The 18,315-nt window shown below is 39.7% G+C and overlaps 1 protein-coding gene across 1 annotated transcript in view; it reads left to right on the top strand.

Moving 5' to 3' along the window:
- The window catches only part of CABCOCO1 (ciliary associated calcium binding coiled-coil 1), a 220,722-nt gene that overhangs the window by 136,279 nt on the left and 66,128 nt on the right, over positions 1 to 18,315 (top strand). Inside the window, exon 5 of the mRNA XM_046943256.1 lies at positions 13,715 to 13,848. The gene's annotated coding sequence lies outside the window, so the exon portion shown is untranslated. The remainder of the gene's footprint in view (positions 1 to 13,714; positions 13,849 to 18,315) is intronic.

Genomic DNA, 18,315 nt, shown 5'->3' with positions numbered 1-18,315 from the left:
GAGTGGTAATAAGTGGTATTCTTTACGTGGACTGTAGTTATTTCTGCAGCACTTAGACTACTTTCTTGAAAGAGCAAAGTTGCATATTTGTGCAGGAGATACTCTGGTCCAAAGGAATCACGGCTGTGGTATGCGGGAATAGAGAATCACAGCAGTTGAGCCATTCACTTACATTTGTTTCTCATTTCCCACATGAACCAAAAGCTTTTTAGGTACTGTTTGAATGGCAGTGATTAAAGAGGATTTTCAGGTTGAATGCAAGTACTCTAGTTTCCTGTATGTAATGGTGGATATGAATTTGCAGTGGGCATCTTGCCATCCATTAGATAACAAACTTGTTTGTTTGCTACAGAAGGAAACAGCACCTTTTGAACTCTTTTCATTTGTCAAATACACATTATGACGTAAATAAGAGTCAAGGAAAACAGTATGTAGAGGAATAATGTTTGGCATCTCAAAACATCTCAGGACCACAGAAATTGATTTTGTTCTTTTTATTGCAGTGGCATTTGAGTTTCTCAAGAAACAAGTTCTGTTTCAAGTCTGAAAAACTTTTGTGTGGAATTTAAAAAAATGTGTCAATGTTGAAGTTTCAGAGTGGATTTTCATTTGGGGCAGAGAGGTTCTATTTATATATTGATTTGTCATGAAAGTAAGTGATTGGCGGCTTTTATTGCAAGGAGCAAACACTGTGACCCAGGAAAAGAAAACCACGTTTGCATTAGAACTACCTACATAGTAGCTGCTGTTATTGACTTCTTAAAGCCAACTTTGATGCCTTATGCAATGCTAGTAGGGAGGCACGTTGTATTTGCTATTACTGGCAAGCTGTGAACTAATAGGGATCAATTTATGTTACTTTAAGCAAAGTGCTTCCAGGAGACATATTTTAAAATGAATTTCATTCCAGTCTGCTTTTTTATCTCTAGGCCAATTTTTGCTAAGATGTTTTTTGGGGGTGAGAAGGCAGATCACCAAAAAACAACAGAAAAAAGGGCAAGGTTTCGTGTGCACACCTACACATAGAATCTAAGTGATTCTTATCAGAAATAAGTTAAACACCAGAGAAATCAGGGCAGCCATATAAAATGAAACTGGGAAGTAACATCCAACACTTTAGCCTGTGAATAGAGTCAGAAAATAACACGTGAAATTATGTCAGTCAGACCCTCCATAGGGTTAAGGTGGGAATGGTCAGCTTTTTGCACGCTCGGAGGCATCTTTTGCTCCCGTGTAGGTAATGCAGGGTGAACATACTAAGCTGTCTCTATGCATTGTGGCACCTGACCCAGTGATAGTACCAATGTCTTGTCCTACCAACAGCTGAAGTTTGCCAAAAGCTTCCATATAGGTCTTCCAATTCTTGGCCATCCCTGATCTGAAGCAGTGCCCTTTCAGGGATTTCAGTTGACCTTTATTTTCCCTGTTGAGGCTGTGTGTCAATACTCATATACGGGATAAATCTGGGTTGCTTAGTATGCTACTATCCCAACTTCTTTGGGGACTGAAATTTTATTATATTACTACAGAAAAGTAATGTAAGTCTGTTTTCAGGTTTTTTTTTTTTTCTTTTCCTCAGTCTCACCTTTACCACCTTCCATAGAAAAGAAGTTAAAATGACCAAAATTAATCTATTGAAACCTTTAATCAAAGTATTGAAATGAAAACAGGGAGTGTTATACCTGCAGGAGGCAGCTAAGATAATCTATTCTAAGAAAAATCAAAGTGATGAAGTGAATATTCTTTAGAAAAAGATTTAAAGCAAAATTATAGCTTAGGGCCAAATGCCCTCCTTTTCATCCCTTGATTTTTGCAGGACAGGCAGGGCAGGTGCAAAGTAGCTAGATGATTACAGAAGATGAGAGTAGCAGTAATTCAGTCTATGGCCTGCCATTTCATTTCAAAATCCAGGAGAATTGTCTCCTCATTCCCTCAACTTTGGTCTTTTCCAGAAGCTGGGAAGCAGAACTGGGGTTAGGATACTCAGCAGCCCATTTCTCTTGCAGTCCTTAACTGTGCAAGAGGCAAGTCTTACTCCCTTTCAACTCTGCAGGGCCATTTTAGTCCCATGCCTTTGGAAGGGAGGAGGGTTGGACAGCCCTGAGAGGCATGGCAGAGGGCCCTCTGGACAGCAAAGCTACCTGGGAGATGGCAAGCACTGGCAATTGTGCAGAGCAAAATTGGAGTCGGGTATGCAGGGTGAGAATTTAGACTTGATTTACCATAGCGATCACTGTTTCAAGGTCAGTAGCAGGATCAGCTCACAGGCTGACGAGTCGTGTCCAAAGAGTTATAAATGGAGTTACATCAGGCTGGTGGCCATGGGGTTCCCCATGGCTCCCTTTTAGAGGCCAGTTCTCTTTAATGGTTTCATAAATGACTTGGATATAGGACTAGAAGTTGTTCTGAGCAGGTTTGCTGATTATACTAAATTGTTAAGGAGCTGTAGACTCTGTCAAAGGTGGAGAGGTCTTGCAGAGAGATCTAGGCAAATTAGAGAACTGGGCAATTACCAGCTGTGTGAAGCTGAACAAGAGCGAGTTCTGGATTCCGTACCTGCAAGGGGCAACCCTGGCTATACATAACAGCTGGGAGATGAGATGCTGGAGAACAGTCCCACTGAAAGAGATCTGGGTTCACAGCAAATTGAACATGAGTAATCAGTGTGCACAGGCAGCCAGGAAGGCAAACTGTATCCTGGGGTGCATGGAACGTGGCATTGCTAGCCAGGCAAGGGAAAGGGTTGTCCCGGTTTGCTCTGCATTTGTGCAGCTTCACCTTGAGAACTGAGTGCAGTTTTGAGTGCCACATTACAAAAAAGAAGTAAAACTATTAGTGATTGTTCACGGGAGGGCTACAAAGATGGTGAAGGGTCTAGAGGGGAAGATGTATGAGTATTGCCTGAGTCCCTAGGTGTACTCATCACAGAGGAGAGTAGGCTGAGGGGAGGCCTCATGGCAGCTGCAGCTCCCACAAGGGGCGGAGGGGCAGCGCTGAGCTCTGTAGTGACAGTGACAGGACCCGAGAAGGTGGCATGAAGCTGAGACAGGGTAAGGTCAGGTTGGATATCAGGAAAAAGTTCTTCACCAGAGGGTGTTCAGGCACTGGAACAGGCTCCCTGGTACAGTGGTCATGGCACCAAGCTGCTGGAGTTCAAGAAGCGTCTGGACAACTGAGTCATATGGTCTGATTTTTGGGTGGTCTTGTGTGGAGCCAGGAGGTAGACTTGATAATCCTTATGGGTCTCTTCCAACTTGAGATATTCTATGATGAAATGTGATATTTAAGCAAATGCTATAACACTTTTCAGCTCAATGTATCCTACATTTGAGCAGGGAGCACCATGCTGAGATAGTTATCCTAAGCCTGTGTTTCATGCACTGCGGCTTACACAGGCCAGCAAATAGCTCAGTAACACCAACTGAAATATCTTTGCATATATTTGACAGCTCATTGAGAGAATATCCCTGTAAAATTGATGATCTGACTCCATTACCCAAGAATAAAATTGAGTTGGTGTAGTGAAGTAAACATTGGTAAGGGTGTTTGGATGCTGTTACAGGAAATGAAATCCTTTCCATATATGGTAATATTTATTTTATATTTTGTGTGCTTCGCTGGGAAATGAGCTCATATTTATCTTCTCTCAATAGCAAAAGGAATAGAGCTCCAGAGAAAGTATAGCACTGGTCTCCAACAGTTTTCATCCTGAAAAACTGTATGGTACCTGAATCACTGCTGCCTCTCCTTACACTTTTGCTTCTGCGTCGGACGGAGAAGACAAAGCCCCTTTCAGATTTCTACTTATAGAATTACTTAGTACAGTGTCCTTGCAAGAGAAAGAAGCAGGGGAAGCAAGAGTGCTGTTGTTGAGTAAGCAGTGGAGGCTCAGCCTGGATTCCAGTGCCAATGCACTGATGTTGCCTTGGTCAAGTTCTGCATCCCACCTCTATGGTGTGGACTGCTCCATAACAGCAATTTTTTGTCTCTAGGCAGCTTTCAGCAGGCAGTTCATTTGCCACACTCAAACAACAGAAAGCAGAACTGAAAAAAAACTAGATTTCATTTTGTCTGCAGTTGCAATGGCTAGTGTCCAGTAGGGGAGCAATTTAGCAAAAACAGAACAAAACAAAACAACCCAACATTAGATTCATAGGGCCAGAACCAAATGTTTCTGCATTTAGCTGGGATAATTTACCCTACTGAGCCTCCTCAGACGTTTGACCAATAGGAGTTTTCTGGTTGCATCTTTAATGTCATCAGAAAGAAAAGTACCTCAGAGACTTTGTGAAAACTTGTGACAATTCTGGACATCTTTGGTTTCATGAGTGAATCCAAATACCATGATCACTAATCAATCCAAATAACATGATAATGGAGAAATGAGAGGGAGAGGAAAACATCTCTTGTAACTTCTTTCATGTACACCTTAGGATCATCTTTCAGCATTTAAGAATAATATTGTTTCTAAATACCAATCTTGACCTTGTCTTCCTTAGATAGATAGTAGTGTATTGGCTGAAATGGAATGTAAGATTTGCTTTATTCCTTATCTTGGAAAGTTATTCATGTGCCATACTTTTCTTCCTTATTCATATGATTGTGGGTCTCATGGCCTAAAATCCCCAGCAACACATGATTAACCTGTAGAGGAGGTTATGCTTGAGAAACGTGTTCAAGCTTGGACCTTGAGAGGGAAAACAAATAGTGGAGTGAAAAATGTTTATGCAGATAACTCAGTAATACATATTTACCAGATATGTTAATTGAGTGTTCCTTTATTATTCTTTTCCTTATTGTAGCAGTCAAATAAATGATATAGTGGACAACTTATCCCATTTCTTTATTCCAAGCTTAGTAGTTGTTTGGACTCCATGATTTAAAAAACTTCCTCACAGAAAGCCACTTATCTAACATGTGGTCATCTTGGCTGCTGTGAAGAATGCTTCATAAGCATAAATTTCCACAAAAGCACTGGGAAATGAGAAGGTTTTCAGCCTTGCTGAAGAGGTGAGGAAGGTGAAGAGAGGGGAAATTTAAGGGCCTGACCCACAGCTAGCTCAGAGGCAGGCAAGAACGCAATCCTTCCTCTTGTCCCTGATGGAGCTGTGATTTTCCTTTCCTCTCAGTTCTCGCTATACAGTGGGGAAGGCTATGGGAGGCCAGCAGATACATGGAATGTAAAACTCATCACTGCTACTTTAAGCAGTGAACTTGCAGCCTTGTGACAGTACAGGCAAATAGGGCTGTAAAACAGTGGGCCCTTGAAACTTGTCTTGAAGCTGGAGGTATGCCAGTTTAACCAAGTTTACTGTTAATTTTAGATAGATAAATGGGAGCTAAGGCAAAAGGGATATAGACTGTGTTCCTTCTTACCTCCCAGCAGCATCAGCTAGCCAGTTTTCTTCTTCTAGCACCTATTAATCCACCTCATTACCTTAGTTGCCATCCATGCCAGAAAGTTTACCCTGTCTGTTCAGCAAACTGTTACAAGCACCAGGGAACACAGTGTCTTGGTTCCAGGTGGGAGCTGGTACATGTCCCAGTTGCTCTTACCCTAATGCTGATATAGATTTTGCACCCAAGGACAGACCTGCAGAAATGAGATGGTGCAAGTAGGATGTGTTCTGCATCCTATTCAAATGGCTACTGAGCATTTTTAATCTTTCCAAGCAACGGATTTGGCCAACAACTTTCAGGTACAGTTCACCACAAGAGGTGGATGACAGCTAGAGCTTTCTTCTCATTATGACCTGTGGGCTGAGAGCATTTGACCACACAGACTGCATTTTTGTATTATGTCATTTCTGTATAAAAATATGAGTACTCAGCACCAAGTAACTGTAATTAGGCTTTTTTTTTTTTTTTTAACTGATGTGCCTAAAATACATTAATATATACCTGAATCTATAGGACTATATATGTTTCAGTCATGCTAACATCCAATATTCTGTTTCTTTAGGACTCCCTTCAATGTTTTATTTTCTCTTTATCAGAGATCCTAAGTGTAATGCAACTCTGTTTCCCAAGCTGTGTAACTATAGCTTTAATTTTTTTTCTACCTTTGTTAACAAAAAGAAAAATCACATCAATTTCATAGAATCGTAGAATGGCTTAGGTTGGAAGGGTCCTTAAAAATCATCCAGTTCTAATCCCCTGCTATGGGCAGGCAGGTTGCCACCCACCAGATCAGGCTGCCCAAGTCTACATCTGATGTGGCCTTGAATTTCTCCAGAGATGGGGTATCCACACATTCTCTGGGCAGCCTGTGCCAGTACCTCACCACCCTCTAAGTAAAGAATTATGTCCTAATGTCTAATCTAAATTTCCCCTCTTTTAGTTTAAATCAATTCCCCCTTGTCCTATCACTATCATACCATGTAAAAAGTCGATCCCCCTCCTGCTTATAAGCTCCCTTCAATTTCATCAAGCTGCTGGTGAAGTACATAGACAGTTTACTATAATTAGGACACTGCATTATAGAAGTGATCTAAAAAGTCCTGTTAAATGTCATTGCTCTTAGGAATGAAACCGCAGAAGTTGAAATTGAAATAGAAATTTGAAAAGGAGAGTTGAGTAATTTACTTAACTATTCAGACATGTTCACTGATGTGCTCGTGATTTGTATTTTAATTTAACATGAGTTTTCTTTCTCCAGTAAAAGTTTAGGAGGAATCTTTGATACAAACCATGTAAGCCTATAATAGCGTACTCTTTGTTTAGAGTAGGCACACTGCGTTCCTTTCAGCAGTTGGCACAATGCAGGTAATGATGAGGTGCATGATGACAAATGCCTTCATTGTCACATTTCCTATTGATTTCATATGCCAGATTCTTCAAAACACCACAGAATAAACCTAGTACTGATTACAGTTTAAATCTCAATCCTTTTCAAGTTTATTTTGAAAGAATATAAATTTACTTCAGAATAAGTTTTACTGCAATCTTATCTATGTGGATGGAGCCTGTACTGTTAATTCATTGGAAGTGGGTGCCTATCCTGGATATAACTGCCGTGTGTATTGAGTTGCAAGATTGGAGCCTAAATAAGAACCTCTGTATTCTGTGAAGAGGAAACATAATATGAGAAAGATCTGCTCATATATAGCACCATTTAGGAATTAATCTTGTAATCTAATTGAATTCAGAATTTGCTCTGAAACCTTTTTCTTATATCTGACACATATTACACTAGCTTGCATTTCTAAGAGCCAGGCAGCTCCTTCAGGAAAATGTAGTCACTGCTCAGCTGCTATGAGTTGGCAAATACACAGTAATAAAGATTTGGCCTTGGCCTCTTCTTTGCTTTAGAACTGGTGAGTTTAAACTTGGACTGTACTCAGGACAGAAACGATTACATAGTTCATGCAGTCATTCAGACACATTTTATTCTGCCTAGCTGTTACTCATGCCTGCCCTAGGCTTACTTGATTTCATTGAATCTTAGATATACGTCTGAAACCCCCTGTTCTGCAGAGAGGAGTTTGAACTTGTACTCTTTCTTTCTCTCCATGATAAGATTATATCCCTGCACAGTGTACAATGCCCCTGAACAAAGTACAGTGTAAAGCTGTGGTTTTGTTTTTAGGATATTTTATTTTGCATCCCTTATAGAAACATTTCCTTAGATGCAGAATTGTCTGTATTTTATAACATAAAATCACCTAGTGTCTAGCAAACTCTAAATATCTTTAGGTAGAGAAATGCAATGTAGTATTTTGACCTCATTTGAGGATAAAGTACACTATGGAAAAGGAAGAGTTAAAAAAAGTGAGAAGGACACAAAGGCAAACTTTCAGGGGTGATCAAACATGTCATGTTTATGGATGGACAGGTTGTCAGGATGAAATAGACTATGAAAGCATTAAGATCTGGAAACTGAAAGGAACGAAAAGAGTGCTTTTGATAGTTAAACACTGAAACTTTATTGAAAAGGGGTTGGGGTTGTAATGAAAACAACATCTGGCTGTGATTGCTGAAACTTGATTGCAAGAGGGAAAACTGAATGATATTATCTCACGCTGATTGACATTAAAAAAAAAAAAACACTTGAAAAATGGACATAAAAAAGGAAAGTTAGACAGATGTAAAAAAGCAACAGCTGCTGGAGATGGACAAGCTTTCCCTGGGGACATATTGCCAAGGAAAAATAAGAGTCTTATTCTGATTGCCTGCTGCTGCAGATCAGTATTACCTCTGCTGATGCCAAACTAGTTGTGCTAGAGTAAAACTGGCAGAAGATCAGAATCAGGTATTGAAAGCAAAAAGATGGGATATGACAAACTTCTGCTTGGCATTATTGTCACATGTAGCTGAGCTTGTAACCTTGGTTTGTTTGTTTTTTGTGATTGATGTACATACTCAAATATTGGCAGCACTGTCCGATTATTGCTCTGGGTGAAATACCCATAGGGCTATTATAGACATAGAAAACTGAGAAGTGGGTAGGTATGGATTCCTTCTGTTGTAAATCACCTTGATGAGAGAAAATTTGTGCTTATCTATTCTCAGGGATACTTTTGGGCATGATGGAGGCAGAAGGATAGTGATTTGAGCCTGCAATACTCCTCATCTTCTTGAGGGCTCTTAAGCAGCAGTTCCTGCTGATGGGAGGTGGGTCCTCTTAAACCAGATGTTTGGTTTAAACCAGCAGGTGGCTGAGCACCACGCAGTCTTTCACTCACTTCCCTCTTTCCGGTGGGATGGGGGAGAGAATGAGGAAAAAAATGTAGAACTTGTGGGTAGAGATAACAACTATTTACAAAGACAGAGAAAATGAAAAGGATAAGACTTATAACTATATATATATTCATATATGTATATATGAATGTATATAACAAGTGATGCACAAGCAATTGCTTATCATCTCCCAACCAATGCCCAGCTAGCTCTCCAAGCAGCAGAAGAGAGAAAGCTGAGCTCCCACCCCCTTCAAAACTCCATCTACATGATGTCATATGGTATGGAATATCCCTTTGGCCAGTTTAAGCCAGCTGTCCTAATTCTGTTCCCTCCCAGCTCCTTGGGACCTTCACTGAGAATGGCCTTGTCTCCGTACAACACTGCTTAGTAGCAACTATAAACACTGGTGTATTATCAGCATTGTTTTTTCTCCTAGAACTGAAGCATAGCATCATACCAAACATGGAAGAGAACAATTCAGTCTCAGCTGAAACTAAGACATTATCAGCCCCTTATTCCATACCATTTTCATTACAGAATCATAAAATCATAGAATCACAAGCTTGGAAAGGACCTACAAGATCATCTAGTTCAACCGTCCTCCCATTACCATTGTACCACAAACCACTAAACCATATCTCATAGCTCCTCATCCAGACACCTCTTGAACACTGCCAGGGACGGCAACTCCACCACCTCCCTGGGCAGGCCATTCCAGAGCCTGACCACTCTCTGAGAGAAAAAGTTTTTCCTTATGTCTAATCTAAATCTCCTCTGGTACAACTTGTGGCCATTTCCTCGGGTCATGGATCTCCTTGGGTCACGTTCAGGTCCCACAAGTTCTATGCATTCTAACTAATTACCATCACCTATCCTGTTGTTTTTTGTTTGTTTGTTTGTTTTTTGTTTATATATATATATATATACACCCACATATTACTTCCACAGTCTATTGGTCATCCATTTATTTTGTCCATGGTATTTGTTTAGTTCATAAATTTAAGCTCCATTTGTCGTTACAGCCCTTCAGTGCAGGAGGGCTTATTAAAGTTTCGTAAAGGGACACGATCACATTTTGGATTGCAACTCCATACACTCCATTTGAAAACTCGCAACTATTGTATTTATGTAGACTGAAAATAGAGTCACAGGTAAACCAGAAAATTGATATTTACTTATTTATTTGCAATCTTGAAATCTATTCTCACATCCCTTTATCAAAACAGAAAGCACAGCTGTAAATCTTTTGCTGTTCATAGGACTGTGTTTAGCCTATGTATCAAAATAACCTTCTTTGCCGTAACTTGAGCCAGCACTGCACTGTGTCCCATGCCCTGGTTTCAGCCCAGATGGGTTCATAGCGCACCCATGTTTGGCTGGTGCTGGGTGATGGTTGTACGCCTGGGGCTGGGCCGGGCCACGTAGCAGGGCAGAGCTGCTGCCATGATGGCCCAGGGCAGGGAGTGGGCTGCCGTGTGAGCTGTGCTGGGTCACAGGGTAGGTATGCCTGCTCTATCCTATACACCATGGATCAACACTGGCTGCAAGGCAACAGATTAGAAGTGAGTCTGAGCAGATTCATAAAGCTGTGGTAGGAAAAGGGGGATATTACAAAACTAGGAAGGGACAGATGAATTGAAAGTTAAAATGGATTTCTGAAATATTTTTTTAAGAGGCTGTTGGTAATGTACATGTTTTAATACTATTTAATTACTATGTGACATAGGAAAGAATGAGGTTACAGTGCTCTGATGCCATCCAGAGAGAGGGCAGGAAAAGTGTTTCAAAAAGGCTGGTATTTTGAGAGGAATTTGCATTGTCTGCTTAAAACAGCTGCCTTGCATTGGTAAAACTGAGATCAGGAACACAGAGACCCAGAAGCAACTTCACAGCAACATATTCAGTGTCTTCTCTGATACTTGATGGAGAAACTTAAGGACACTAGAGAGACTAATGCTCCAGCAGAAGTGCAGAAGGTTGGCTCCCCAAAACAGTGACAGTATCCTTTTAGTGCTGCCCCACCAGGGCAGGATAGCAGGACTGAAGATAATTCCATTCAGTTTTATCTGCTCTCGGAGAAAACAGAAGATTAAACATGTCACACCACTGCTAGCAATTGGCTAACAGAAGAAAGGATGAATGCTCTGCGTCCCTTTCTCATCAGGCAGCTAACTGCAAGCTTCCTTTGCCCACCATACACACTTTGTGCTTGAGCTAATTTCTTCAGGCTGACAGGAACATAAGTAGTGTGTCTCATCAACTGGGCTTTCATCCTGTTTCATCAGACTTCTTAAGCTTTTTTTTCCCTGCGTTTCTGACTTGTTTCTTCCTCTCAGACCTCCTCCCAAGCATGTTGTACTGTGGTTTCCTGCGCAGAAACTAGTTTTATGGGATTTATAGCATAGGGACCAGCTTTACAGAGACTGTTTGCCCTCCAATATCAGCACATCCAATATCAGCAAAGGAGGATCTATTCACTTCTTGATTTTGTGCTATTATTCACAGAATGTGGCTTTGAGCTCAAAAGGGTCACCAAACTGGAGGCTACAGCATAGTAGTGCTTCCTTGCTTTACAGACAGAATAATTTGCAGACAAATTATTGGACATGTTAAGAAAAAGTGTCCATGAACCCCTTAGTGAAAGATCCATTCCATTAAACTAGCATCATCTAAGTCATTCTGAGGACCTAGATGGTGAGACAATGGCAAAAATTAATTTCCTCCCAGTTTGGATCCATTTATGCTTATTGATTTTTAATCTGTTTTGTGGTATCCGGAGGCCTGGCACTTGTTTTTGGCGTTTCATGCTGTCTGTAAATATGCCTTTTCTGCTTCTCTAAACTCTTACCTTAATCATTATCACCTTCAGTGAAATTTGTTGTAATTTGCTGGGGCTTTTTTTCTAGAGTGGAGGGAATGATGATAGTTTGCATTTGATACTGCCGATTGCAAGGTTATCATAGGGGAATTCACCTGTGTGATGATCTGATCAGTATATAAAAGTCTTAACTCCTTAAAACTTACTTCTAGCAAAAACTATCCTTTTGTTTCTTGGCATTGTCTAAACTAATGGATGCTTGAGCTGGACTGAAGTACCTTGCTCAGATTTGAACATTACTTGGTAGTAATTTTATGCATCGTGTAAATCTTTACATAATGAAGGGTTTTAACATTCATCTCATGTAGTTATGTTTCCTTTTTGATGACAAACTAAACTGTCACCGGTGTGTGCAGCATTCCAAGTGCCCTCTACCATTCCAACCTGATTTGCTCTGAATTTGCGTGGTTGTATTTTAAATCAGGAATATAATAAAGCACTCACTAGAAATACCAACTTTTGAATACGTAATCTTCCCCAATGGGAGTACCTGGGTTAAGCATGGTTTTGATGTAAAGAAGCGCTATTTTCCTGTTGTCTCTAAAAGGACTTGTTCCCTGTCATTCCACAACTGAATTTGACTCTCTGCTTGTAAGTCTCCACTCTTCTTTCCTACTAATAAGCAACGATCTGTGACAACAGAAATAATGTTCGACCTTGTTTTGTCTTGTTAACAGCATGTGGTTAGAATATTGTACTGCTATTTCGGTATTATTTTTATGCTTGTCCCCTACCGTCTTGGCTGGTTGCCAGCACGGTGATTTACGCTTTGTTTGCCTCCAGATGTGATTATTGCTTTGCTTTCCTGGCTGCGCTTATCTGAATGAGTTCTTCACAGATTTAAATGCGGGAGCACTCAAATCAGGGACTTGTTTAAACTAATTTTCAGTGAAAATGAGCATAGGACTTGCTAAAGGAACAGAAAGCCCCTGGACAAAATTTTAATTTCAATAGAAATTTTTAAACTAACTTATTTTTGCTTCAAATGGTGGTGGTGATGTAAGCTAGCTGCCATTCAAACAATGGAATTTCTTCTCTTTAAATGCAGCCCTGGACTGCATTTTCCAGTCAGGGGAAACTTTTTCATGACACTTAAGAACCTTTAGTTAAAACTTGTACCTTTGTGGTGAAAAGACAGCATACATGGAAGATTTAAAAGCCTTTGATTTCTGTCTCCTTTCACATTAAAAATGGCTTTAATGCCCACTTTAAGATATGTTGAACTTCAGGAAAGTTGAAATTTTGTATTTCTAATCAGTGCTACATATAGAGCATTTAACTTCACACATATCTTCTCTTTCAAGAAAGAATTGCTTTTCTCTTCACCTTCCCCAAGTATCTGAGTACAGTGGTTTACCTAATCAGTTTAAGATTGAGCATGTTGGAGATGAAAGCAGAACTAATCAGACTTAAGTGAACAAATAAAGAATCTTGCATTACAAACTGTTAGCTTATCCTTCTATGGAACCTCTCCCCACAAAATACTGAGACTCAATTTTTTTGTTTTTAAATCTGCATTGCCTCTGACTTCAGTATGAATGATTTACTGGTATAGAGTTTAGTAAGATGTAACAAGAAAATGCATTATTAATTTGAAATACATATGAACATCTTTAGAGGAGATTATTTGAATTCAGACATCTGGAAAATGAAAGCATTACATACTGACCTACCATAATTTGCTGTGATGCTAGTAATTTTCTGTTCATTTGCTGCAGCATCAGTGAAAAGAGTATTGTATTTAAAAGCAGAACTGCTGGTACTGTGTTATTTAGAACAGTACTCCCCAGAGTGAAATGACTACAGGGAGCTACTGCAGCTAGACATGTTTCAGTTCTGTTGCCTTGAAATATACCGGGTCAACATGCATTCATTTGCAAGCGCATCTTCACTTCTGCAGCAACAGAAGGCAGATCATCTATGTAAAATGATACTGGTTGCTGCAGAAATGCCCTACCAGCTACAAGAAATCAGAGCTTTGTGATATCTTCCGCAGTAACTGTACCAGTTAGCCTCTAAATTTCCTGACCCAAAGGCAAAAAGGACATTTTAAAATTAAATACATAGCTGAAGTATAACATGAAATAGTAATGTGTATGCCATGCTGACTCTTCTGTTTATTAACGATGGAACTGTGCACTGCTTATTCTTTAGGATCTGTTTGTGCTACCTTCAATTACTGGATGCTGCTCAGATCCGGCTCCTGTGTCATTGTTTGTATTGCACAGAAACATGAATCAAGTCAGTCAGTCTTTTGATGTGTATGCCAAGTCAACAGTGCAGTCATTGTAAGTACTTATCAAAGCCCCTCCGTGTTTTCTACCAATGAAGACAGAACAATTTTTGCCCCTTTGTTTGTTTTCATTCCTCTCTGTGGAAGATTCCCTTAAAAGTGAAGTTTATTTGTCAGCTGGAAGGTGTTGTTCATAATTATAGACCTTCAGATTTGTGAAGTTTATATTTTATATTTTCACTTCAGGACTTAATGTCTCAGAAAGCATGAAGTAAACATTAGATCTAACATTGCATTCTTATGTTTTCTTACTTAGACAGTTACCCTCTAAACTACCTCTACTTGTGAGGGATCAGACCTAGCAGTAGCCCTTGAAGAAAGCAGAAGTTTGGACAGGAAGACATTTACTAAATTCCAAAATATAGTTAAATACAAGCTAATCTCCTTACGGACAAATATTGAGCTGACATTGTCAGTTTAATTTATCAAGGGAATAAAAGTCCTGTTGCCTCAGGGGCTCCAGGAAAAGGTATTTTCAGTTTTGGTCATTATGCCTGGCATAATAGTCTCTCTTTTTTTTTTTTTTCCTGAATCAATTCTGTAGTCTTAAAAAAAAACAAAAAACAAAAAAACCTGCAGTAGTATGCAGGAAAAAATTATCAAGAAACCCATACACTTTAATTTGGATTATCTGTAATGGTCAAAATCTCAGAGACAAGATAAATCTGTAGTTAAATTCCAACAGAGCAAATTAGGAGGTCTTTGTTTCTGTATCTGCTGTTGTTAATCTGTCAGCTTTCATTAGACCCACAGGTTTGGTTCTGCACTCCTTAAAGTTCAGAACAGTACTAATTTGTGTAATTGATGCAAGTGTCGTGGTTTAAGGCCAAATGACAGAGCAGAGACTAAGTGGATTTGGATACCAAGCCACTTCAATCACAGATACATGCAATTTTCAGAATTGCACATCTTCCAGTTCTGTTGGAAAAGTGGCATAGTCCAGGAGAGAAGCTGATGAGTTAGTTTAATCTTTCCTGCCATGTCCTGTGTCCTTTATGTGAGCGTGTGTTCTCTTTTCACAGCTATGAGTATCCTCTTACTTTTATGCTTTTAATATATTTAGAACAGCAACAAATCTTAATTATATTGCTGTTAATAACACTTGCCATAAGCTTCAGCTGTAAGCTTACTGCAAAGTAACAAATATTCAACTCAACCAACAGCATCCCTCGTGTTCACACCCCCTAGCAAAACAACAGTAACAAAAACCCTGTGGCTTTCTATAATGTAAAGATTTCTCAGTTGGATTTGATTCAATTTATTTTCAGTAAGATCCACAGTCAGGAAGAAAAAAAGAGTTACTCTGCTTTGAAAAATAATGATAATAAAAAATTGAATAGATTCATTTGTATTCTTCCATCAGCTACCTATGATTCATACTTACATCTTGGAATACAATACATAGATGAGTCATACTGAGAAACAGCCTCTGCATAGGAAATTATACTGTCAATTTGGAGTAACAGTCTTTCCCAAACTGCAACAAAGATGGGCCTGCAGTAACCACAGATAGAGCTCCGCAAGGTTGGAGTACTTGTTTAGAAAGCCCACTTCCCTCTGGATTTGCAAAACCAGAGGCTGATTCAGAGCATTTAAGTCCACCCTCGCTAATTCCCATTAGCGCTGGTCTTACTGGGAACCTCATAGGCTCACAATTTCAGGCTGTGTTTTTTTCTAAGAACAAGATGTCTTAAAGGACAGCTTGAACATTATTCTCACTGAGCCTCCGTTCTCTTTGAGTACTTGGAGGGCTGCAAGCCTTTGTCCAGCCCTCAGAGGGCTTTGTGTACATCTGAGGTCAGAGAGTTAGGCATCAGACTTAATGTCTGGTAATGCAGATGTTACAGCGCACACACTTAGCAATGTTTACAAGTGGTTTGCTGAGAACAGCAAATTCAGATGTATGTGCCAGGTCAGTGTCAGACCTGGAAGTGCTGCTGTGACGGTCAGTGTTGTGTCCCTGCTGACAGGAAGCTTGGTGTAGTATCTGCCTGAAGAACTCCAGCCATCGAAGCGCACTGCCTAGGGAGCTGTCGGGAGATTTACTACTTCTATTGTAATGCCTTTGACGAAGCAGCGTCCTTTTTATATTTACATGCCCTCTTAAAACTTGTGGAGGCTAGGACGTCAACTTTGTCTTTGTGTTCTCTTCTGTACCTAGATCATCATTCCAGATGGAAGGAATGAAGCATAGGAGCTTCCTAGCTTAACCAGGATCTTTTAAATATTTCTGAATGATGGAAATTGTAAATAGAGAGAGGGAGCTTCATACCAACTGCATTTGCTGACTGCCAAATGCACTGTAATTCCCTAGCCTTTTAAATAAATGCTATTCATATGCATTGCAAAGCCTGCACGGGGAGGAACTAAGCATACCAAGATTTGAAGCTCAGTACTCGGGAGGCTGGATACCATTCAGGCTGTGGTTTCTGAATCCAAGTATGAGTAAAACACATGCATTTTTCCCAAATTCAGGAAACACGAGACTGCACACCTTAAATCTCTTGTATGTAGTTTGCCTGATTAGTGCTTTCAGAGTATTAGTAAAACACAGTAAGGGCAAACAGATGTGAAAACTAGAGTATATGAAATATCAGTGATTATGTTATATATGCATCTGAGAATTGTACTTTATTCAAGTCAGGATCTAATCCAGCTCCCATTAAGTCAGTGGGAACGTTGCCAATGAAAACAATATTAACAGGATCTGGCCAAAATAATTTAATCCACCCTCTTCAGCTGCTGTGCACACAGCAAGAATGTTGCCATTAAGAAGTTTATATGGACATAAATATTCACTTTAATTTCCTAGACTTTCCTATGCAAGTCTACTTGCATAAAATTGCATTTGTGATTAAAAAAAGAACAACACAGTGTATTATGGCTGCATTTTAATCACTATAGGTTCAGGAATAGATAGAAAAAAAAAACAGTTCAAATATTTTGTACAGATTACATTGTGATCCTGAAATAACAATTTATGTTGGTGTTCTTTATTTCTTCTTTCTCTGTTGGCTTATCTTCCTCCAGGCTAATATGTGAGGGTGACTGTGATGGGTTTGGGTTTTTTTCCTCCTGTAATTGCATTCTGTAAAATTGTCATTATGCATGTTGTATCTCTGAGTCACATCTCACCTCAACTGCAATTTCATTCCAAGAGGAAGAAGGATTTAGGGGTGTACCATGCAAAGCCCATGCCCAACGGGCTGCTACAGAGCAGCCTATTCGGAGGATGTAAGACATCAAGACATTGACAAGGGCAAGTCTTTAACACCTGAAGAGTTTTTGAAAACAGTTCTCAAAGGTTTACAAAATCAGATCCTGCTTGTCAGTGCTGCTAGTTGTCCATCAACTTCATTAGGAGTTGCCCTGATTGAGAATTGCTTGGGTTTACCTCTTTGGCTTCCCTGGGGAGGAAGAAGTGCCTTCTTTGGAGACCTGGTGCCTTCTACTCCCTTCGCAGAAGCAAACCAGACTGTGCGTAGTGGCTGTCATTTAAAATAACCACATGTTCAATAGTACCTGCTGTTTACCATGGTTATTTCGGATGTAGCTAACTTTGGAGGGGAGGACAACCATATCTTCCATGACCCCCCTGCCCTTCCTAGAAGTTCTCTGTTCCCTTTTTTTGCTGATGATATCAGCAAAACCTTATGATATCGTCCTATCCTTGTTACCAAAGTTAAAAAGTCATTCAATCCTTAGCAATTGTCCTCACTTCTGTTTCCTCCCTCTTCTTCTCTTTCCGAATCTCTGGAAATCTTTGGAGGCTAAATTAAGGAGAAGTTGTAACATGCATTCATATTAACACCACTTCATGGCATCAGAACAATAGCTAGAGTTCTGATCCTTATAGGGAAATCTCTTGGTTTTTTTTGACTGTTTTTCTCTGTGCTTAAAACTATTTCTCAGTGAAGCCTAGGCCAGGCAGAGGGGAATCCAGGAGACAGTAACTCCCCTGCAGGGTGGTACTTCCAGACTTTAAGTTTACTTTTTGATTTTCTTTATGCTTCTTACTTTTGATAGGGACTTGTTAGTGCTTTCCAAATCCAAACCCTTGTAGTTTCATCTCTTTTTCTGATACTTCTGCCCGTTTTCATACTGTGTCTCACTTCTTGCTTTCCCCTCATCATACAGCCTTGGCTTTCACAACTATCTATGTACTGTAGGGTAAAGATGTGTACTAGCTACTGTTGTTTTGGGGTTTTTCTTGTTACTTTGTTTTTCCATTTGTTTTCGTTTTAAACTTATAATATTAAACTACAGAGACAGTTACCCAGGAAATATTTGGATCATTTTGCAGTGGCTACCCAAATCCTATTAATGAATAGTGATGGTTACAAATTTCTCATACTCTCTCCTAAAAATATTTGGAAGGATTTTGTATGTGCCTCTGCAGAATCATTTAATTTTGTATTCCAACTATCTGGTTATAAAGTTAATTGTACAAGGAGTGCTCTGA

This window comes from Gallus gallus, chromosome 6 (assembly GCF_016699485.2).
Source record: "Gallus gallus isolate bGalGal1 chromosome 6, bGalGal1.mat.broiler.GRCg7b, whole genome shotgun sequence".
Taxonomy (NCBI): Eukaryota; Metazoa; Chordata; class Aves; order Galliformes; family Phasianidae; genus Gallus; species Gallus gallus.
The sequence above is the reverse complement of the archived record's forward strand: the minus strand, read 5'-3'. Positions and strand labels throughout refer to the sequence as shown.